Source organism: Eutrema salsugineum, unplaced genomic scaffold (genome assembly GCF_000478725.1).
Source record: "Eutrema salsugineum unplaced genomic scaffold, Eutsalg1_0 scaffold_16, whole genome shotgun sequence".
Taxonomy (NCBI): Eukaryota; Viridiplantae; Streptophyta; class Magnoliopsida; order Brassicales; family Brassicaceae; genus Eutrema; species Eutrema salsugineum.
Genome location: NW_006256858.1, coordinates 5849462 through 5875081, shown reverse-complemented (window position 1 = coordinate 5875081; position 25620 = coordinate 5849462). Strand labels below are relative to the sequence as shown.

The window sequence follows — 25620 nt, the reverse complement described above, 5'->3', positions numbered from 1 at the left end:
ATTGACTCAATAAAGTATTATAAAAATTGACAACTGATCAATCAATTGACAGTTGATTTATGACTCACAACTCAAGAGTAATGACTCACACACAGACACATTTCAGAATCATAAACATCCTTTTTTCCTTTCTATTTTCTAATTTACATAAGATTTAAATCTTAAAACAATAATTCAGCAACTTCCATATGGAGATGATGTCGATAATGGAGAGTCGGAGACGTGATCTATAAAAAAAAACCAAACAGAGATGAGAAATGTAAACGTGGTGTTTAGTTTTTTTTTTCTTTCTAAAACAGAATTTCTTTAATAAAATAAATATTCTTTTAAAATATGCTCTTAACCAATATTTTTATAGAGAAAAACCCAAAATATTTTTAAAAAACCCTATAAATATCATTATCTTATCAAAATAACATACGAATTTTGTTTACTTATATGTATTCTAATAAGATTTCTTTTAACTAAATTATGCTCCAAAAAATTGGATACCCTAATCCGTCACCTACTTGGCTAGTGTTCTGGACTGGGTCCTATAGACGGTGTTGCTTTGGGTTGGTGTTATTCAAAAATACATTCAGTTAGTTTACTGTAAAAAGAAAAATACTATCTAAAAAAACAATACCACCTATTCTTAACCAAAAACACGGATGTACCAAAACATATCAACACTACCAAAATAGAATGAAAATTTTGAAGGTAAAATATCTTAGTGGTATTGAACTTCTTCACAACACCTCTAGATTTGGATGGGATCCAATCATAAAACGGTTTATGGCTTCAGATGAGGTGTGGAGTGACTATCTAAAGTTAAATTTATGTCATTGGATCTTTACATCCATTAGTATTTTGATAGGGATGACAAAGCAAAAATTACAAGTTAATTAGGTTTGTTTATTAGTTGTGATGATAGTAATAAGTTAAGTGAAAGCTTTTGTTAGGCAACAAATAATTTCTTCTTTGGTGGGAGTATTATCATCAAAACTTGTAGTTAGAACTTCTAGAAGGGAATCACGTACAAATTAATTAAACAAATAAATTTGTATATATTTTTAGAGAATTTTTTTCTTTGATATCCAATTTTTTATCTGGATTTAGGCACATCCGAGTTACAAAAAGTTTCATGATAAAACGTTTAATGAATTTGACGATCTCAAAGTGATTTTGAAAAATAATATAGCAACCGGTGGGATTGTAATTGGATTAGGCGAAGATACTTCTGCACGAACAAGTGGAATGACACTAAAGGAACTAACAAATTAATTTTCATGAATGTTGTAGAAGATTATGAAACACCATCGTCTTTTTTTACACAGCAGTTCAAAGGGGTCTTTAGAAAAGCTTCCTTTAAGAAAGAGACGTAGAAGTAATACTATTAATGTAGACGAACCAATCATTCAGCAAGAATATGCAGAAGAAGTCAACACTAAAATGAAGTCCTTGACAGATGTCGCTGAAGAACTCTTCAGTCTAGTCAAGAAAGAGAATTACAAAAAAAAAAAACGAAGAGAGGCTGAACAAAGAGAACTTGAAAAAAAAAAAGAATAACCTATGGGAAGCTATCAAAGAAGTCTCTGATTTGGAGGAAAATATCAGTTACGACGTTGTTAAAGTGATTCACCAATTGGGGATGAAAGATGTATTCGCTAGTATGTCTACTGATGAGCGTTAAAGTTGAATTAAGTGTAGTGTCGTAGAGTGAGGAGTTCTGATTTATTAGATTCGACTCTATTTATTTTTCTTTTTAGTATTGTTGATTCTTTTTTTTTTTTTGAAGAATCCTTCCATCTACGGTTTTGAACATTAGATATATGATGAAGGCAAATTGTTTGTTCATGTTTCTACTCATGTTATAATTATTAACCACATATTCGTTTAAACCAAAGCATACCAAAGGCTAATCAGCATATAATTACTTTTTTTTAAAATAACTTGTTTTGAATTTGTGTGGATATTGGATGCAGTATGGCAAATCATGTACATTTTTATTTTTAAATAATTACAGAAGAAATTTTTTTATTACCATCACCGGATAATTTTTTTTTACGATTATAAAATAAAAATTCTCTTTTCAAAGAAAATTTTCTTTCATTCAGAAAAGAAAATTCCATTTCAAAAATCTTTAATTGTTAAAAATGTAAAATTGACATAAAATTTTTTTTTAAGTGGTCAAACTTACTTCTCCATTAAACAGAGAAGGAGAATTCTTAGGAAGTTTATACTTCCTAATTGATCTTGTACATCAGTGTATGTGCCCTTATCTCTTCTCAATTTTTGTTTGTTATGTAATGTAATAAAGTGAAAATTTTCATAAAGTGTTGCAGAGTCTAAACCAAATTTCACCAAATTTCATAACTAAATTTTAGATCGTAGTGCCTACCAAAATCAAAGAAAGTACAAGATTATTTTATTTATATTTTAAGGTATATTTGTTTTTATTCTGTTTTCAGTTAATATAATCGTTCATGGAAATAATTTTTCCCATTTATCTAAGATTATATTGGAGCTATTGATGGTACACATATCCTTGCAGTAGTGCCAAAAAAAAAGAGGCGCCCCCTTCTTTCGCAATAGAAAATGTGTTATATCATGAAATGTGTTGGATGCTTGTAATCTTGATTGTCGAATTCATGTATGTGCTTAGTAGATGGGAAAAATTAGCTCATGGCTCGAAAGTATTAAATGATGCTTTGACAAGAAACACTAATTGACTACCAGTTCCAGAAGGTGCATGTCTTTTATTCATAATTATAGTTTTTCTTAACTCCTTATCTTGGTGTCCGATATCATTTACAAGAGTTTTCTGGTAAAAATTCTGAAACCAGGGAATGAGAAAAAATTATTTAACCATCGTCATGCATCTTTGAGAATGTAGTTGAGAGAATCTTTGGTATTTTCAAATCTCAATTTCTAATTTTTAAGTCTGTGGATTCTTTTCTTATAAGACACAAGCAGAAATTGTACTTCTCTGTGATGGTTTACACAATTTTCTTTGAAAGTTTTGTGGCACAGATATCTTTCTCAAAAAACAAAAAAAAACTGCGTAAGAAGTTTTTGAAAAACTTAATAACCATAATTATGAAGTTCATGTAAATCAAGAGCAACAAAGAGAATATGCCAATCAACGGAGAGAAACCATCACAGCAAATATGTGAACGGATTCATACAATTAGGGAAGACAAATATGAGAAATGTGAGATTCTTTCATATTTTTTTAGCAATAGATGGAGATAGTTGTATTACTTATCAAAACTAGTATTCAACGATGGTTTTATTTAGAAATCATAAGACATGAATCTGCTTTATTTGATTTTCATGTCCACTTTATTTGATTTTCAAATCAACTTTATTGACTTTCAGATTCACCTTTATTAGATTTAAAATCCATGGATTTCCAAATTTTTTATATCCATTAAATTCATGAACCAATAACACACCCCTCCCCTCCCCCCCCCTCCTAGTATATCATATTGAAACTTAAGACTGAGTTAAATATTTTGAATACCAAAGCATGGAGCGTTATTATAATATTTTATTTGGCTAGACATTAACTTAAATTTAATCGAGCAACTAGAGGTTCTTTTTTATTTTTTTATTATAAACAACTTGGTTCTAGTAATTTATTTTTTTGTTTAATTTAAGCTCCTAAAAATTCTCAAATACTTTCATATTATGAAAAATAAAATAGAGTACATATGAAAGCGCAACAGTAGTAAAAACTCTATAAATTAATATATAGTAAAAACTCTATAAGTTAATAATATTGGGACTCTCATATGTTATTAATTTAAAGAGTTATTAATTTATATAGAGATTTGGATCAAAAAAATATTAATTTATTGAGTGTATTAATTTATCTAATATTACTTTATAGAGTTTCTACTTTATATATAATGATGAAAAAAACATACCTATTCCAAGAACACATTAGTGTTTGGGAAGAATTGTTTTATTCTCGTCAGAATAAAGCCTTCCACTCTGGATTTTTGAATCCTTATCAATTTCGTGTAAATCTCATATGAGCCACTGATCTCGGATTTAGATAAATACACCTAGCAAGCAATAGAACAATCCAAAAGATGTGCGCATATAAATATACCTTTGATGAAAGAATGATTTACAGTTCATGGCACAAACGATAGACTTATTCAGTATATGGGTCTTTTACAAACAGGTCGTGAGTTCAAACCTTGTTTTTATACTATAAAATCTATATATGGTACATTTTGAAAGCAATGGATGAAAAGTGGTATTCAAATATAGATAAGGATCCGCAAATAACACTACGGATTGCAGAAACGGAAGCCACACTTTGGGAAGAAGCACAACAGAGCAAGTCGGTACCCAAATTTCAAATGGCAACCAACCCTTCTATCACCCTTCTATCACCTCCTGCTATGCGAGATGGTGGTGCTATATATATGGGACTTGGAAAGACACGGAAATAGCGACGGGTCTTGGATGATACTACTTAAAGATGGAGTGGAAGAAAAAATACTAGGAGCAAGGAATGTATGACGAAGCTTATCACCACTACATGCTGAACTAGAAGCACTTATCTGGGCTATGCTATGCATGAGTGCAAACCAAAAGACGGAGGTAGATTTTGCAACAGACTGTTCTGGATTGGTGAAGATGGTGTCGACACCAGAAGAATGACCAGCTTTTGACTTACATTTGGAGGAGTTTGTGAAGAGTAAGGAGGCTTTCACCTTTTTTCAATATCACACATTCCACGCGCAAAAAATATGAAGGCAGACAATTTAGCACGAAGTGCACGGATCTATCCTCACGATGTTATGTATGTAAATTCGGTACCACCGGTTTAAATTTCTGAACCATTCTAGGTATCTAGGCTGTCGACAAAAAAAAAAATCTATATATAGACAAAGGTTGTATAACATTTTGACGAGTAGGTGGAGGGTTGACCTTCATTTTTTGGAGATGAGGGATTAAGTTGCCAATTTTTTTATCTATGTGACGGGTTTTTTTGGTAGAAAATATCAAATATATTATGTTTCTATCAAACATTTTGTTGGCTATAATCTTGCTGATGAAATTTTAAAATGCATTTGGCATTACTTTGACTGATAAGATTAAACTAGATATTCGTCGGTGATGAATCTGAACTTGTCTCCTTATTAAATTCAAAATATTTTGATGATTTTGAAAAAACAATTCTCTGAATTCATACTGGCATGGTGGGTATGTTAATTTCTTATAGCGAAGATAAGCAACAAAAAATATCAGCTCCTCGGAATCTGGTGGTAGTCAAAGAGATGAAACATTTTCTCTTCTCTCAATTTGTTAGTATAAGATTTGGCCATAACTATTTTCTTCTCATTGGACAATCCTTACATCATAAATATTTGTCCATGGATCCCAGATCATGCCTGAAATTCCCTTATCAATGTTGAGAGATCCAAATCAGAGTCAAGGGCTCTTTAATGATGCAATTGAGACATTTTAAAGATGATATGATGAAGGTCTATCAATAGAAAGAAATAATCAATTATCTAGGTGATCCAACAAACATATAAAAAAAAATCAACACAAAAGTCGGAAGAACCATTTGGTTAATTCCATTTGATTTTATACAATTAGAAAAAAATTGTTTTTGGAACTGATAATTCAATATAGAATTTATATTCCATTCGAGTTATGTTATGATTTTGTTCGCTTTAGGAAATTTTAGTTTCGGTTCGAGAATTACAGTTTGGTTAGATAATTTTTTCCCATCTTTAATATAATGTATACATCACAATAGCTATAATATTACACATTCTTAAGAAATGTCATGGATGAGTCTACCCTGCTATGTATAATTTTTAATCTATTTTTTCTCTTTAACTTGTTCCGTATGATCTGTCTAATCAATACTTGTTCCACATAATCTGTCTGATCAGCACTTGATCCACACTAATATTTATATTCGGTTTCATACAATTTGAGTTTGGTTTGGTTCAGGATCAGGTAATTCATTAAAAGAAATATCTACTCTATTTAGGTTATATTTTGGTTCAGTTTGGTTTTGGAAAATTGTCTCTGATTTCAGATTTACAGTTCAGTTTCCACCCCTATACAATGATATACATCACAATAACTGTAAAATTACACATTACTAAGAGTGGTTCAATGATGGGTCTACCTTTATTTGACCATTTATTCCGTTTTTTTTTTCCATTTAACGATATGTTCCAGACAGTCTAATCTGCTTGATCCGCACTAATATTATAAGCAATTAAGAGGAATAAAAAGGTAATAAAAAGCAAGATAAATGCATTGCGTACAACTACAAGCTGAGTTTTAAATAGTGACCGCTTCGAACGCTATAGCTATAGCATGAAGCGACCGGAAGCGATGGGACCAACGCTTCAATACACCAAAGCAAAGCAGTGTACACAAAGCGACCGCTTTAACCGTTTTAGAGGTGAAAGGAAGAGCAACGTAAAGCGCCGCTTTATGTGTATTTCGTTTAATGCATGTGGTTTAATAAAAAAACCCTAACAAAAAAAATTATAACTTTGCATCTTCTTTATTTAGCCGTTAACTAACCTAAGAAAGAAAAAAAAAACTAAACAACATCTATTCTCCTCTTACGTCTCCTCGCACCTCTCCTTCACATCTCCTTCACGTCTTCTCGTAATTTTTGAGTAAGTAATTTAGTTTGGAAGTGTATTTACTGTGTGCAAGTGACCAAGGGAGGAATATCTCAATTGAAGAATCACTTGACTGGAGAAGGTTCAGACGTAAAAAAATGTCCCCATTGTCCAGCACACGTGAGAGAAGAGTTGCTGAATTACAAACTTAAAAAACCAGAAGCAAAAGCGGCTCAGATAATGGATGCAACTCCACAAAACATTGATGAATATGGCGATGATGAAGAGATGGACGTTCAACAGCCTAAAAAGCGTAAACAGAAAGGTCCACTAGACAGGTTTGTGACTTCCACTCCTGCAAATATAATGCAAGGAAGGAAGGATAGAAAAGGATTTTTTGGTGCATGTGATAAAGAATTAAGGGACAAGGTCTGTTTAGGCATATCTAGGTGATTTACTGATGCTGGTCTTGCATTTAAGGCCGTCACTTACGAGAGTTTTGGAGAGATTATTGAGTTAATAGGGCAGTATGGTCCAGGATTGAAGCCACCGAGTATGTATGATTTAAGAGTTCCTCTTCTTAAGAAACAAGTCGAAGATACTCTTGCTCTAATTGAGGATAATAAGAAAGAGTGGGCATCTAAAGGGTGCTCTCTTATGTCTGATGGATGGCGCGATTCGGTCGTACAGAAAGATATTTTTAACTTTCTAGTTAATTCTCCGAAGGGTTCCGTTTTCATCAAATTGAAAGATGTCTCTGAAGTCGTGAAAGATGCAAATTGCTTATTTAACTTGCTTGATGAAATGGTTGAGGAGGTAGGAGAAAAGTATGTTGTTCAAGTCATAATGGACAATGCATCAGCGTATTAAAAAACTGGTAAGATATATATATATATATATAACTCTATTTTTTTCTTTCTAATATACATGAATCTTATATTCGTAATATAAATTTCAGGGGCATTACAAGAGGTGAAACGACCAAATCTTTATTGGACTCCTTGTGCTGCACATTGCATTGATTTGATGTTGGAAGACATTGGAGAAATACCACAAGTGAAGAATACATTGAAGAAATGTACTTACATGAATGGCTATATTTATAGTCATGTCAACCTTGTGAACATGATGAGAAGGTTCACAAACCAACACAATCTGCATAGGCCTACTGTGACTAGATTTGCTACATCTTTCATCACTCTTTCACAATTTCACAAGCAGCAGAACAACTTGAGGAAGATGGTGACTTCTGAAGAGTGGAATGCTTCTAAATGGCCAAAAGAAGCTGGAGGAAAGAAATTGCAAACGTATCTGTTGCAAGATACTTTTTGGAGGCATATCCTATATGCATTAAAAGTGACAGGTCCACTGGTTTGTGTGCTTAGGATGGTTGATGGAGAGAGAAAACCACCAATGGGATATATTTATGCAGCCATGGACAAAGCAAAAGAGGCTATTGCTAATAGTTTCAATCTGAGGGAGGAGCAGTACAAAAAAATCTTTGAGATCATTGACAGAAGATGGGACTGTCAGCTTCACCGACCTTTGCATGCAGCAGGTCATTTTCTGAATCCAGCGATCCAGTATGAACATCCTGATGATGTACTTTGTGCGGAAGTGGAGAATGGGTTGTATAAATACATTGAAAGGCTGGTTCCTGAGCAGGAGATTCAAGATATAAAATAATGGATGAGTTGGATGCATTTAAAAATGCAACTGGTATCTTTGGTAATACAATGGCATAGAGGCAAAGATCAAAAAAATCACCAGGTCATTTCTTTTTTTTAATATAGTATGCTTTTAAATATATTAATATAATGATATTAGATGAAAAATAACAAAATTCTTATTATAACAGCGGAATGGTGGTCGTGTTATGGATCTTCAGCTCCATACCTCAAGAACTTTGCCATAAAAGTTCTTAGCCTCACTTGTAGTGCTACTGGTTGTGAGAGAAGTTGGGGTGTTTTTCAACTTGTAAGTAACATGAGTTTTTTTTAGTACGTATTTTGAATTAAATTTCACAATATTATGTAGCTTATATTCTTTATTTTTAACAGCTTCATATGGCCCAAAGTAGATTCAATGATATGGTTTTTGTGAAATATAACCGTGCTTTGCAACGTCGATAAAGCAAAGTGATACCACTGATCCTATTCTCTTGGAAGAAATTGATGAAAGCAACGATTGGCTACTTGGGAGAATGGACGGGAACTCTTCAGATGAAGACAATGATTTGGTGTTTGAAGATGATGACTTGACATGGAGAGTGGTTAGCTAGGCTACAGGAGTGAAGGATCCTAGCTACCGTACTAGAGGAAATAGTGTTGCTTCAAGTTCAGCTAGAATTGACAAAGAAAAAGATGTTGCTCCAAGTTCAGCTAGAGTTGACAAAGGAAAGGGTGTTATGTCCTTGGTTGATGATGATGAGATTGAAGAGGATATAGGAGCAAATGATTTGGGTTACCAAGATTCTTATGAACTTGGTAATGATGATGATCTTATTCTATAGTGTTTTAGTTCTAGCAATACTTTTAAATGATTGTTTGGTTTTGTCTTTGCATTTTTTTTGGATTGATGTTTTGGTATATTTTGTTTTAGGAACAACTGCATTAAATTAAGATTTAAGAGTTTTATTAATGAAAGTGGATCTTTAGTCGTTATATACACAAAGCGACCGCTACATGACCAAAAGCGTGAAGCGGTTAGCGTTAAGTTCACCGCTTTCTTCCGCTACAAGCTATTTAAAACCAAGACTACAAGTATGTTCTACTGTCTTTTATACTTTTATGTGCAGATCAAAACATTTTAGACTTTGAATGGAATGCATAAAAATACAGATTAACTTTATGGAGACACAGTTCTGTTTTTTCTTCACCATTCAACCATAAATAAAATAAATAAAAAATAATAATAAAAGCTTCTAATGGTATACATTAAAAATACAGGCTTTGAATGGAGGAGTGGGAGAAACGCATATCTTTAGTGGAGCTAATGGACATTAATTTTTTTCTCATTCAACTCTAGTTTTGTTTTATTCTCATAATTATGGATGGTACACCATCAGTAAAAATATTTTATGTTCTAGTAGCATAAAGAAAGAGGACATGCGAATGGATGGACAGAAAGAAAAATCAAGTAGATTGCACACTTTTTTATCATCTTTACACAAATCAAGACCGGCTATAATATTATATATATCTTATCACTATAAAAAAATGTGATTGCATGTATGGTACCAATCATTCCACTCATAAAAAAAAAGCTTTCTTTCTTTTTTTCTTACCATTTTCAACAAAGTATGTTTATATTTTAACTAGAAAAGCAAATCTAATTAATCTCTAGACTTTCTCAAAATGTCTTCTCCTCCTCCAACAAGAAGTATTTGTTCTTCACCCATAGAGAATCCGCGATAACAGGCTCATCATCTTGGTTCCTATGCCAAGTGTAAAGTGCATGAGTCATGTTTTTCATTTCTAGCATCGCGTGTCCAAAACTCATATCTCTATAAAGTGAGTAACTCGGTTGTGATTACGTGTAACTGCATAATAAACATACGATCTTGATTAAACAATACAAAGAATAATAAAATGTTATATATTTAAGGTTTCTTGTTCTTACTCGTTAGCTATTCCTTCTATGTTGCCTCCATGTCCAATGGTGATGTAAATTGGAGCAAATGGATTTTTCACAAGAGGACTCAAACCATCAGTGATATTGTAACTAATATTGAAGATACACTCTGATATCTCGTAAGCATGAACATGACCAGAAAAAAAAATGAATTTTGTTTTGGATGAAACATGGCTCGAACGTGACTCTCGTGTTTTCACCTTCCATATAGTGGTAATTTTTGTTGTTGTACCACATAGAGTGCATAAAAAAAAGCAGCCATGGAATCTCTTCTCTGTTTACCTTTTTGAGCTCACTCTTGAACCACAAGTTTTGTTGTGTATACCAGTCTGTGGTAACATGTCGCACAAGAAAAAATCTATACTTTAACATACAGACTGTAATAGTGTAAAGTGTGTCTTAGATCCTTATCAAAAGCTGAGTAAGAGGAGAGTACAAAGATGTAAGCAGAGACTTTTTTTTAGTAACAGAGATTGCTCTGTTAGGCTATGTAAGGAACATGGTAACGGTTCATGTATGGCTTAAATGTTTAATTCTTGCCTTACAAAGGGATTTTAACTTTAGACAATATTTTTCATTTTTATATAGAAAGATGTATCTAGATTGGATCTTACAGTCTACTGGGAAAAAAAATTCTCTGCATCCCAGATCCAAAGCTGCTACGCAGTACTAGGATCCACAAATCGGCCAGTTCCAAGGCTGTACGACAAATCTCAAACAAATAGCACCATTTGGCCTTTACTGTTCAACATGTAATGGTACAATGTCTGGTTAAAGGCATAGGTTTTTCCGACATCACCTACGTATACAAAAATAAATAAGAGTTAATAGTTAACAGTTTTTATGAAATAATATTCAAAACCCTAAAACCATTGTTAAAAATTATGAATCTGTGGATTACCAATGAATCTGAATGGGTAGGGAACATCATGACCGACTTTAGGAGGGGTCGTAAAGGATCATTGTCTTGTGAAACGACCAGTTCCAAGCTCATGGAAGTACTTAGTATCATACTTGCACAAAGACGAAAAAAAAGAAAAAATTAGTTTATTTAAAAACCCTATTTATACAGATCGGTTACTTGGACGAGAACGTAAAGAAAATTTACAAACCTCAAGCCCTTTAATGTTGGCATGATGAAAACCAGAGGTGTATACATAGTATCTTTAAAGTGTCGTTGATGCTATTGGGATTGCAATAGTTAAAAATGTTATAACGATCATCGTTTATCAATGTCACCTACAAGATTATCGTACCTCGACCGTTGTGATCTCTCTGCATAATATGAACCTGGAAAAATTAAAAAAGTGTGTATAAATCATAAGTAACATAGATGTAAATTTGGTTCAATAAAAGAGAAATTTGAAAGTACTTTCTCAGGAGCACTTAAGCCAGTAGGAGGAGAGAAGGTTTCAAGTGGCATATCTTCAGAAGGTTCAGCTACTCTGGTGTAGCAGCTGGTGACTCCGGCATGGCTCACGGTATAGAGACTTAGCAACACAACGACAAAGAAAAGAATGGCTAAAAGTATTATACTTTGTAAATCTTTGTCTTAGGTGATCGATTTTTATGTAAGTTAAATAATTAAGATATATTCTACATAGATTTTGTTCGAAAGAAAATCAGCTACAAAATATAAATTTATGGGAACAAAGAAATGATTCTCAAAATTATTCACGTATAAACTTTTTAACAAAAAAAAATTTCACATATAAGAGAATTGCCTCTAAATCTTGCGACATTTTGACAAAAAAAAACTTGGAATACAAACCTATCTCTAAAAATAATCGTTAAATATATTTTTAGAATTTTTTATTTATTTTAACAATTTTTGGTATTAGTGTTTTCTAAGAATCTTTGAAGATCATGACAAATAAATAAAATAAACTTATATAGTTGCTAACTTACATGAAACAAGTATAATTATCTTTCTCCTGTTTATATTTTTTTCTTGTTTGCTAATGAATCTTTTTATATTCAACTACGGTGTGATCCACACATATGTGCGCTACGCACAAACATGGTCACTAATTTTCTATACTGTTATTTCATTTTTCTGAGTCTTGTAGTTAATTAAATTATCTATATCAGCTTAAGATATGTGTATTTATTTATTTATTGGTTTTATTGTAATGTTTTAAAATGAGAAATTTACAAATTATATCACTTTCTGAGTTTAGTTTACATAAAATATCACTTTCTGCTACTATAACACTTTTTCAGCTTTTACATTGGCTAGATTACAATTCTATCCTTGTCAATTACACATAATTACAAATAAAAATAAAAAGTCACACTTTCTCTCTTTTGTCTTTTTTTCTTTGCGACTATAGTATATTTTATTTCTTTATATTTTTTCTCTTTCGTCTCTTTCCTCAAACTTATATTTCTCATATTTATTTTGTTTATTTTCTTTTCATAAAAAAATAATTTTGTAATTATTTTCACACTATCAGTTATATCTATTTTATGTCTATATTTTGATACCTATTTTATAATAGTTTACATAATTATATAATTTATATATATTATATATAAAAAAATACACATATACATATAGTGTGTACATGTATACCATATTATCGTGAAACAGCATGTATGTTCATGTAATTGCATCCACGTGTACCATATTATCGTGGAGCAGCATGTATGTTCATGTAATTGCATCCACATGTACCATATGTGCGTGAATACGTTTACATGTCCATGTAATTTCGTGCACATGGACCACATGTTCGTGGATACGTCTAAATATGGATGCATGTACGTATCCACATGGACACAACTATATAACTGTATATACGTTTTATCTAATTATACGTATTACATATACGTAAACTATTGAAAAATGATACTCAAAATATAGATACAAAAGAGATATAACTGATAGTGTAAAATAACTATGATATTATTTTTTAAAAACAAGAAAATAAACTAAATAAAATATAGAGAATATAAGTGTGAGGAAAAGAGAGGAAAGAAAAAAAAAATGTCGTCAGAAAAAGGGAGACAAGAGAGAGAGTATGACTTTTTATTTTTAATTTGATTTATCTTTAGCCCAAAACTTACAAAAAAAAATAAAAGAAGGATCAAATTATAATCTAGCTAATGTAAAAGCTGAAAAAATGTTATAGTAGCAGAAAGTGATATTCTGTGTAATAAAAAGATATAAAGTGATATAATTTGTAAATGTCTCTTTTAAAATTTATGATCATTTAGTGAATACACATTTTTACTTGTTTGTATTAGTTGAATAAATTCATTGTAGTTTAATTGTATAGTAATTTTATATATCTTTATACATATGATTTTTTAAATTTAAGAGAAAAAATACTATCCATATTCATTTTTACATAAAATATATCATAAATGTTATATATATGTTATTGCTCTTAAGTCAAACAATTTAATTGTATAATTTAATAGAGATAATATATTAAAACAAAAATGCCAAATAGCCCAATAGAAGGAGAATAAAACATTCTTTCTCATATACATGTTTGATCTTTTTTATTGTTTGTTCTCTTTTAGGGCCATCAATCTGATTTTTTTATACGTGTTTTCTCTTTATTGCATTGACTGATTGCTATATGTTTCTTTCATATATTTACATCTGTGATTGCTATTTGTTTGTCTTACTTCATTCGTTATTTTGGACAAACTGTTTTTAGTTAGCTGGTTTCATCATTTTTTGTTAATACATGTTTATTTTTGTTATATATAGGAATGGTCTGGTGCTAAAAAAATAAAAAATGAAGTTGATTCCCAATATGGATTTGTTTGAAGGGGAATTTGGTGTTATTAATGTCACTTGGACAAAAAAGTTGGCGTGCTCAACAAGGAGAAGGTAGTTTAAATTCTAGAGTGAATGGAGAAAATGAAGATGTAGTTGATTCTGTGGATATAGATATGCAAGTGCTAGAGACACAAACCCAAAATTCAGTGAAACAAAATCAAGCTGGAAGTTCAAGAACAAAAGAAGGCATAGAGAAAAAGATACTATTACAAAAAAAAAGTGAATATTATTATAATTTTTTGTCATATATATATATATATATATATATTTACCTTTTTTCTTACTGAGCCCGTTACAAATTGTTACAAAATTAGAAATATGAAAAACCATTAAATTTTAGTCACAAACAGTTACCAAAAATTTCTATTTTAATTATAACCATATTTTCTTTAAAAATAAATAATTTACAATAAAACATAAAACTAAAATATAATAAGCAAATAAGAAAATTTCTTAACAAACTAACATCGAAAACAAAGTTAATAATTAATATATGAACACAATTTAAAGGAAATAATCTTAATAAAATACAAACTAAACAGTACTAAAGATAAATAGAAACATAGATTCAAGCTTTTTCTGACTTGCAAAAGACTCAACAATTTTTTCCATAGATTCAAGTCTTTTCTGAATTTGCAGATTTTTTTTCAAAGCTTTGTTTCAGTTCAGCTTCCAACTCTTACAGGCGATGTGTTATCATCTCTGTTTATTCAGAAGGTTATGGTTGACTTGGAGAGGAATCAACATGGTAAAACATCACTTAGTGCTCCAAGTCCAAAAATATAGCCTTGTTTAGATGACCCACAGCAGCAGTTGCAGCCTAGAGCAAAAGACCCAAAAAAAAAAAAACAATTAAAGGCTATGAAAACTTATTTTGTCCACACCAAAACAAATGTTAAATCAAGCATACAAAATAAATTTCTGCACAACCTTAAACCAGATCTCATACCATACTCAACCTAAACATATAAGGCACCACGAAAGCCAATTTCGTAACAGTCGTCAAATTTCAATTAGTTTCACTAATATACGATATAAACCATTTACAGTTTGAAAAAACATTATGCTAGAACGAAAGACATAAAAAAAATGACAAAAGACTAATTGCAATTATCTGATCTCAAAAAAATATAAAACTAATATAAATTTCATTTTTCTCATGTTGGTCAAGATTTTCAGCTGTCATGTTTTATTCACTAGAAGATACATTTGTTCCAAGCGCCCTTATACATGCATATAAGATTCTGCAATCAAACATGCTTGTTGATCAACATGTATGTTCCATCAGGTTTCTAATGTACTTTCTTCATCAAACAATAAAGGAGTAGTTTTCATGTTTGCTTCCTGCAAACAAAATAATAAAATAAAGTGAAACAATACAAATAAATAGTCACAAATGGAAATTAGCAATGAGAAAAAAATACATTACCAAAACATCTTGAACTTTAGCACAGGAATGTGAACCCAATAGGTGAGAATGTGAATCCAAAACATTGCGATCAAACAGTCGAGAAGCACATGCCTTCTCACTATTTGTTTTTGCTTTTAGTGTTGCCCGACACGCCAGCATAATGGTCCAATACTCTGACAAAATACATTCTGATTTTTCTAGACAAAATCCATTCTGGTTTTCTCCTTCTTTCTTTGCATTGTTTATCATTCCTCTGAGGCAATAAGCAGCAAGCTTATTAAACTCGCTTTCAACTTGATCGTTGATATCAGCATATCAGTTAAATTTTCTCTAAAAAAAAAGTATATCAGACATGATGAGTTACACTGAAAATAATTTATGAAATATAACAAAGTATATATTCCTTTCTCAGGTTGAACTAATTGACTACATTACTACTGGAAAACTAATTAACCACATTAGTCCTATAGGAAACAAGTAAGCCAGGGAACAAAGAATACCTTAAACAAATTAAACCATATTCGTTTTTAGAATGGTGGAACTCTTTTCCAAGAGTATTATGGTCCTTTAAAACAACTTTGAATGATCTTTCTGACAGCCGTTGATACTTAGGTGTAGTTTTAATACTTAGGTGAAATAGATTACTTAAATGAAGTATAAATCTGTGAAAATAATCTATAGTATTTAAGAAAATATTCATACCATTTCGCTCCATTTTGATGACCAGGATGCATCAAGGGTAAAGTTGTATGATCCACATATGACTCTTCCATATCTACACAATAAACACATGAAAATCACTATCCCGGAATATGAGTGGTGATATAACAGAATGGTTGGCAAATAAGCTTTTTATGGTATATTTAATATCAATTGTCACTGTTCATGGAAAAATCTTTTAAAACCGAAGGAAGAAAAAAAATGAGAAAATAACATGATGATGAAAAAATATTAAATCAGCAGAGATCAATAAAACCCTTAAGAGAGAAATTAAGATTCAAGAGAGGAATACATATACGGATTCAACTCTAGCTTAACTTCTAAAAATCCAGAATAATGTAGATCTACCTTCCAATGAGACCTCAGAACTGAAACACAGATTAATAGCTTCAACTAAAAAGCAAGGGACGAATGGTTTTGATAGGTAGTGAGGGAGATGGATAAATATTTTTGACTTTTTTTGCAGGGCTTCTCAATCAGTGGGAGAAATTTTGGCAAAACTTAAAGCGGCTAAGGAAATACGAGGAGGTGTATAAAAATTAATAGCATTTCAATATATTAAAATTTTAAAAATACGTTAACTTTTTCTGGTAACTTAAACAAATTGATTATTTAGGAAATAATATAAAGAAGAATATTTATATATCTTGTTCTGGAAAGTTATATAAATTGTTAGCTTATCATCTTCTCCTGCTCATCTATATATAACAAGAATAAAATAAATGATTACTATGACAAATTCAACAATTTGTCACAAACTATATGCTATATATGTGACAAGAGCATTGAAAGAACTGACGAAAACCATAAACTTGAAAACAATATGAAACAACATATGAATGCTAAAAAAGTGATCATATTTTTTATTACTTATCAATTCTCAAAAAGGACGAAAAACAATCATACATTCTAAAACTAAGAGAGTAAGAAAACATGTTACTTTGTCTCATGCATCATAGTATTTTGAAACATCTGAACCGTACAAAACATTTTATTCATCTGTGACATATACTTAACTAGAAAGGAGCTAGCATATTCCATTCATTCATTACTCTTATTCACTACTACTGCAGTAGATATTAGTTTATATTAAAGTCCAATAACCTCAAAGCTGGTGAAAGAGAGAAATGCATTGCACATAGTATCTATGACACAAAAGGCAAACTAAGTCGAAAACTGCAAACAAGTAAAAAAATTTGAGATAAAGATAGGAGGCTCGCAGCACCCTGAATAGTGGTGATGGCTCAGAAAAGAGTTCTGGTTTTGTAGCTTGAATCACACCAGTGTTGTGACTCTTGAAGATAGGGAGCATCACACAGGTTGTAAAACCTTTGCTCAAAGTAGGGATCTCTTCTTGTAGGGTGATCCATGTTTGAGAGATCTGAATCGAAGAAAAAAAACGAAAAGAAAAAGAAAAAAAATTATCTATGAATTGGTATTACTTCCTACGAAGTTTGGCAGAAGCAAGAACAAATCTTTCCGAAGCAACGACACCAAAAACTTGATGCTGCTAGAGTTAGAGGTAGCGGGTGAAGTTTTAAATTTGTAGAACCCTAGTGACTACAAGTGCACATCAATGCAATATAGTACTTAGAATGTCGATCCATAAGAAGAGTTGTCTTTTCTGCAAAACTTCAAACGAGGATTAGTTAACAATTCAAAGACTCAAGGGGGTTTTATAGGGTTTTGGTGTCACAAGAAAAAAAAGTAAAATCAATTGGTAAAACAAAAAACTATAAAACTAAATTGATATGGCTAGGAAGTAAAACGAAAGTTGGGCTGACAGGGATATCTTAGGGGATGTTCGATTATGCTAGGGTTCTAAGCTCTTAAAATTCGTTTCTAGTAATCTACATAGAACTAGAAAACATATAGGTATGATCAGCTTTTTGTCGCGTAACTAACAAACTAATCACTCAAACTCGACCAATAGCTTTCGTCTCTGGCCACAAGAAAGATCATGCAATATCATACAAGTTTCATCTTTGCTCACGATACTCTATAGGTAGCTTTCGTCTCCTATAGAGACTTCATTCTTCTGAAGTTATGTCTAGACGAATAATACAACACTACGTGACTTAATCATCCTAGGATCAGTTGTTAGTTTTTAACTCTAACTCCATACAATATGAACAATTTAGAAGAGATGAGATCTAGAATATGACTAAGAAAACAACAGTCCTAATTTAACATAGGATTTAGGGTTTAGGGTTTAGGGTTTCAATGAATCCTTTAAACCCAACAACTAAACTACTTACACATAATTAAAGAAAGCATAAACATAAAAGAAGATTGCATAAAACTAAATAGATAGATGAAAAGAATAACAAGTGTTCAAGAAAAAGATTTTTATCTCCCTAACCTAAAAAAAAACTAAGAAACAAAAGTTTGGTGCTAATGTATATGCTGGCACACCAGAGGATACAACAATATATCTCCTAAAACATTTATTTATAGGTCTTCAAGTCTTCTAGGTCGTCCTTCGGGTTTTCTCTGAAGAGAATGCAAAATGAGCTTGAAGTTGGGCTTTAGTGCCGAGATAAGGCTGGCCGAGGGTCAAGACTCTCCAGGACTGATAAAATGATGTTCCACAGCAGCTGTAAGCTCAGAAGCGTGGTCAGGCCTGTGTTTTCCGTGGCTTGGATGCAAGTCGGGATAGTTGACGGGACATCTTCGTTTCCACGTATCTTTTGATTTTACTGTTGGATTGTTCTCAAGTAAAGTTTAATGGAAAGTCAGCTGGCTCCTCTTGAATGTCTCCAAATTTTAGTTGGATCAGATGGTGAAAAGGTGTTCATTTGAGACTGAACTTCTGATGGTTTGACACTGCTTCTTACTTAATCTGAAAAAGTCTTGAAACTACAAATATAGGAAATCGTAATAAAACACTTGAAATTACTTAAGAAATGACTTTTAAAAACAGGTAAAACATGATGTTATCAATAATTGGAAAATAGGTTTTTAAGTTTTACTTTTTACCATACTATGTTTAATATTGTGAATGGTATGTACTCGGCGGAATCACGTTTTCAAAACATAAAAAAAGACTACATCATTCAAGTCCATAATCGAAAAAAAAATCAAAATTCAAAATATTTATAACCAAATCTTAATCATAAAAGTTAAAGATTTTAAAATTTTTAAAAAATTAAAATAAAAAATAAAAGAAAAACTTACCCTATACAGTAAACTTAAAAAATAAAGGATAAAATAATTATTTCTTTATTTAGATTAAAGAAATCAAACATTGGATTATTATTTGGCTCACGTTTCACGAAAAAAATCACTATACGGGATCGATGTTGTCAATGGGAATTCATTCAGCCATTTGTGTTATGTGGAGAACCAAATGATACAAGAGACTACGTCTTTTCCGCTAGCCTGTTTTATTTCATGATGTGCTCCATTTTAAGCTCTAGGCTACTTGGATCAAGAATAAATCTGAACTTGCTCATCACAATGAAACTAGTATAGCAAGTTGCGACTTACGAGTTTTGGAAAGAAAGACGCTGATATGTTCATAAATACATCATATTTTAGAGTCCAAATCATGTCTTTTCTCATACATTTTAGGTCCTTAGGCATTAATTTAGACCTTAAGGTTTGCATTAGGTCCAAAAGAGCTTTGCATGGTTTGGAGTCTTTATCAGGTGATTTGGAGGTTGTTTGGAGTTCAAGAGGTGTTGAAACGGTGAAGAAAAGGGTTAAAAATGGTGAAAATGGTAAAAACGAATTTCTCAGCAAAAGCATGTACCGGCTGGATCAGTTTTACCGGCTAAAAATGCTATCGGGTGACCTCTCTCGGCAAAAAATCAGTATCGGATGAAAATGCTGTCGGGTGAAGTTATATGCCGAGACAGGAGACTTTTATTGGCTAAAAAGCTTGCCGTGGTATGCAATTCTCGGATATTTTCCTTACCGCGGGAAGCATTTTTAGGCTAAAACCTGTTTGCACCTGCGCGCACCAAAGATTGCCAATCCGGGGAAGCTTCTGGTCTGAATCAGTTAACGGGGTCTTTATCAAAGTTGGAGTTACTGAATTCGGAGCAGTGAGCAGAGAGATATCGCCACCAGGAGACACACTTGTCTCGCATGCATTCTAAGCCGATCCAATGAGCTTCAAAGATTACGAGGGATGATGTATACAGGCCTCGGTGTCGCTCCCTTGCTAAGGTCCAGACCTCATGCTAACCCCTCGATGTATCAAGACCGGGGCACACATGCTGAAGAAACGAAGCCGAAAATGACTAAGTGTTGAAGCCAGACCTCGACTTCAAGACCTCGGTATTGCACGTCGGACCTCATCTCCCTTGATCCCTTGACTACCAAGTCCCTCGGCGTGTCTATGCCGAGGTCCCTTGTCCCGAACCCAGATTCAAGAACAAAGCTGATCTAACGAGTGCACGTGAAGATGAATCAAATACTAGGGTTCAAGCATGTTCTTGGTGAGTTCTTCATGAGTTCTTCATTTCGATCTTTGCTCACGTGCACCCCTCAACGTTTACACCTTGGCATAGAACTCTAACACACCGAGTGTAACACCCCCGACTCGGTCTAGATCCAAGTGCAATGACCGACCGTGCAATAATCAAACAAGAATATGCACAACACACCGTTCGAACCCAAATTGGATCGACGATGCTACTTTTGCGCGCATAGACTGATGGCCCGAGGTTCTTAGCCGTGCACAAATCAAACAACAACATGCACGTCCAAGAGCCCAAGGTTGACGTCCGCACACGCTTTTCCTACCAAACACGTCTCCCAGCTTTTCAACCTGAGACGTGTCTGATAGTTCATCCCGGACAAAGTCTAGTATCATTCGAAAACCGAGCTTTATAAAAACATACTTTTATTACTTTGTCTGTTACACAATGGCACCCCTAAGAAAACATTATATCGAAAAAAACTTAAATCATATTTGGTTTTGCAAAAGGCATGAAATCTACACCAACGACCCTAAACTTCTCCGTCCCAATTGGCTACCCGCTATGGTCACCTGCAAAACAAATAGAGTCGTGAGCAACTAATTGCTCAGTGAGTTCGGTTCTCCTAACCGTTTAAGTAATAACCCAAAAATCCCAAACATCACGCAAAACACGCATCATGCAACATCAACAACAAGTACATTTGATGCATGATAATACATACTTATTATATATGCATACACCCAACATACACTCAAATGCCAAATCTCTCAGATGCCATTGACCAGATCCCGTACAAAGAAAAATCTCACATTTTGCACAAATCAAACTTTAGCCACACAGGCTAAAAAGTCACGACTGTCTTCTCTCATGCATCACTCATCGACCCGAGATTTCACATCACTCTCATATCCGTCTCGCAAGCCCGGATATCTAATCACATCACATGGCTGAAGGAAGCGTCACATGGCATCAAAACTCATATCTCTCATCCACACGACAGTAAAATATGTGCTAGTGCACTGCTGTGGATTCATATCGCAATGCAACACGCAATATACATATATATATATATGTATATATATATATATCTACTTGCTTTGCAGTCAAGCAACAAACAACCCACACCAAGACTCACCTTGGTCTTTCAAGACAATAATGGTTTCTTATGGTTTCGAAAACCTCACTTTTACCTACACAAACTTAATTTTTACAGCGATCCGACCAGAACCGGGCCAAACAGAGGTCAGATTTGGATTCAGTACAAAAATTATGTTAAACAGGTGACTTTGAACTAAAACGACCTACCTGACTGTTCCCGACTAGGTATCCAACTACGGCTCGCGCAGTGGTTCGGTGTGGTTGACGGCAGTCACGGTCGCCAGAACTTTTCTAGTAGAGCTTCGCTGCTCTTTTCGATCCTGAAAACTAAATCCTAAAGCTTCTATTTATAGGGGAAAGATGGAGATTCTAAAAAGATTCTCGAGCAGTTGTGTCGTGCTTGCAGAAAAGATTCTCGAGCAGCTGTGTCGTGCTTGCGTGTGAAGGCGTAAGCAGGTGAAGCAAGACACGAAGCTGCTGTGTCGTGCTTGGCGTGTGCCGGCGCATGGAGAGTGTGTCCCAGCGCGTGCAGAGCATTTCCCGGTGCGTGGAAAGCGTTTCCCGGCGTGTGAAAAGCGTTTCCCGGCGTGTGCTTGGCGTGTGTCTAAGCTGCTCAAGCAGGCAAGCACGCTGCTGAATCAAACTGCTGAGTCAAGCTTCTGAGTCATCAAACAGCTTCTCTTGACCAACCCATTTTTGACCTTCCGATCAAACCAAAATAACCCACCGATCCACCCGAGCGACTAAATACTTGACTTCCTTAGACAAAGACTTAACTTATATAGCTAAATCTCTTGACCCATTAACCTTAGCTTCTTCTTTGTTTTTTTTTCATTGACCGCGTCCTGATCTCTTGAACGGGTTATTACATTCTAACCCCCTTAAAAAAATTTGTCCTCGAATTCCTAAAGGTTACACCCCAGCTACTTCTCCTTAATCTTTGGATAACTTAGAACAATTTCTATATTAGACAAACAATTCCTTATCCTCTCCCCATTTACTTAATCTCTCAACCGACTTGGTGACAATTTCATTGCCAAACAAAACGTGGGTGGATTACGCCAACACATTATGTTCTTTCACATATATTTCATTTATATTTACTTTTCATCCATCACAATCAATCATCAAATCAACGTAATTCAATACTGAGTCAAACAACAATGAGTTAAAACCATTACCTGAGCGGAGACCTTAACAGGTCAAGAAGGTTTAGGTTTATTCTTATCTACAAGATCATCAGGCCTTGCAATCATCAGTGGCTTCGATGGAACGTCATCACAAGATCATCAGGCCTTGCAAGTGCCTTGCAATTTTTTACCCGTTTTCGTTAAGTTTAGTTATTATGTCATTTTAATCCCAGTATTTTCTCTTTAAGATTCATTTTTACATTTTAAACACACCACCAAAACCCTCACAAAACTTGCCTGGTTCTAGACTTCCTTACTTTATATTTCTTTCGAAGGCTTTTGCAGGAAATATCCTCCTTCCCTGTGGATTCGATCCCTAAGTACTACAATCGATCAACTGTGCACTTGCGGCTATTGATTTCATTTAGGGTAAAACTTGACACCCTCGACACGACCACATCAAGTCACGCATCAAGTTTTTGGCGGCGTTGCCGGGGAAGGCACGCGTTTTCTTTTCCGCAAAACCCTAAGAAAGGTTGGTAAATAGACTCTAGAACCCATTTTTCTGCATATTTCCATTTTTCGGTTATTTTGTTTCCATTGCAGAAGCAATGGATCCTATAAATCGAAATCCCTACTATGAGAAAGGTTTTAGAACACTCCTCAAGCGACCAGACGCAGAGAGAAGCAATACCTACGCGATCTCTACGAAGAAATTCGAACCGAAGACTACAGAACGTTCCTGAACGAGCCTTACGTGCCTCCAATGGTAAACCCTAGACCACCTATGTATCGCATACCTCACCAGGTTCTCCAGCAAGATGAGAACATCCAGCATAGTAACCGACTGAGTCAGCTCGAAGGCATAATCAAGCAGTTCATAGAAGCTCAAGCAACCGCTACAGCCTGTCTAAACGAAAGAATTGAGGGGATATCAAACCTTTTCAATGAGAAGATCGATAACCTAGCTTCACAATTCAAATCATAGAAGAACGAGCAACCAAGGACGCAGCTATGATCACTAACAGGTTCGACATCATGAGGAGAGCACGCGAAGCACACCGACGAGCTTCGCACACTAAAAACAAGTCATGGACCTGGAATTCAAACTTGATGATGTGGAAACGCCCTCAACGAAGCTAAGAACGAGTCTTATGACTTCACAGTCAAAGTTTCAGAGAAGGTTTACAAAGTCATTGACAAACCCGAAGAGCTTGACTCAACCATGGACAAAGTAGTCTATGCTCTTGATGAAGTTGAAGAAAAGGTTGAGGAGATCATACAAGGACTTGGAGAGCAGATTCCAGCAACCAAAACTAAAGACTCAAGTCCAGAGAGGAAGTACATCAAGCCAGAAGACCCAGAAGATCATCCAGGAAGCAAAAGAGCAAGCAACAGCAGACAATCAACTCGGAGACACTTCCCCACGGTCGCGTCGCTTCCGACCGCTGCCAAGAGGCCTTCTCTCGCGGTCGTGCTCGGCCTACCCGCGGCCCATGGGCGTTTTCCCGCGGTCGCGTCTCCTGCAGTCAAGGCCGACCGGAAAAACGTTCTAAAACAGTTCCGTTCAGCTCATACAAGCAGTTGTGCGTCTGGTACACCTCCTGGAATGACTAAACCCCTCCATCAACAACTAGTTTGCTCCATCAGCACCCAAAGATCTGAAGACAGAGACAAGTCATTGCCCTGCAACATGGCCTTGTCTTGTGAAGATGAGTATGAAGAACAATACTCTGAAGATGAAGAATATGGGTTGTTTGTAGAAGATCCAAACGCAGGATATTCCTCAGAAGACAGTTCACGAGAAATTCAATGGATCACCAACAACATCAGTAGGGAGAAGCTCATAGAGTTTAACAATATGGTAGGGTCATTCCCTGCTCACCTAAGCTTTGATGAAATCTAGAAGCTTGGTCGTTTACAAGTCTTTTTCAGGTACTGCAAGGAGTCTAAGGAGGATATCCATAGATACTTTATGTGAGCTCGATACATGATGTCACCAGAAGCAGCTGTCTATGCGATCCACCTTCAAAAACCTGAAGAATGCAGCCACTACACCAACAAAATCAGCAAAGAGAAGCTCAATGAGTTCAATGATGTAGTTCGAAATTTACCTGAAGGAATTACCTTTGTCAGAGCTTGCAAGGACTTCATGATAGGCCATTACTTCTGTGAGAGCAAGGAATCAATCCCTGAGATAGAAGACTTGTTCAATCATGCCAGAAGAGATAAACCTGTTCGAACACTTCACAAAATCGAAGGTGCAGGTCAGTTCTCATCTCTTATTCTATTAGAGGAGAAATGTTTAAAAACGTGCTTTGTGATTCTGGAACTTGTCTTAACATGATGTCCAAGGCAAATGCTTTGAGATTTGATATTAAACATCTGCGCAGGACTAGAGCAAAGATTAGTCTAGCTAATGATTCGAATGCAACGCCTCAAGGAATAGCTCATGACATTCCTTTGAGAATAGGATATTGCATCGTGCATGTCGACTTCTACATTGTCGAAACAAGAGACGCAACACATCCAGTGATTCTCGGATGGTCTTTTCTAGCAACTTCCGGAGCTATAATGGACTGGCCAAACCGGAAGATTTCATTTGCTAATATTGACAAAGATGTGTTCACAGAAGCTGTCCCATACAACAGCAAAGCAGGAAAACGTTCTGCAACAGAAGAGTTTGAAGAAGAACTTTGGAGTGACGAGGAACCTGCTAGGCAAAGCAAGGAGATGTCGAAAAAGACTTGTCTTAGGACAAGGTCTTCTTCATTGGACTAAGCCACGACCAACACCAAAAGTC

General features: G+C 34.2%; 1 non-coding gene and 2 pseudogenes across 1 annotated transcript; 1 reads left to right on the top strand and 2 right to left on the bottom strand.

Moving 5' to 3' along the window:
• The first annotated feature begins 7724 nt into the window (after window positions 1-7724).
• LOC18021416 lies at window positions 7725-8880 on the top strand (annotated as a pseudogene).
• A 1070-nt stretch (window positions 8881-9950) lies between these two features.
• Window positions 9951-11655, bottom strand: LOC18021415 (annotated as a pseudogene).
• Window positions 11656-16240: 4585 nt separating this feature from the next.
• Window positions 16241-16324, bottom strand: LOC112087939. The gene has a single exon (XR_002900344.1). It is a non-coding gene; the product is annotated as a small nucleolar RNA Z43 (small nucleolar RNA).
• Window positions 16325-25620: the final 9296 nt, after the last annotated feature.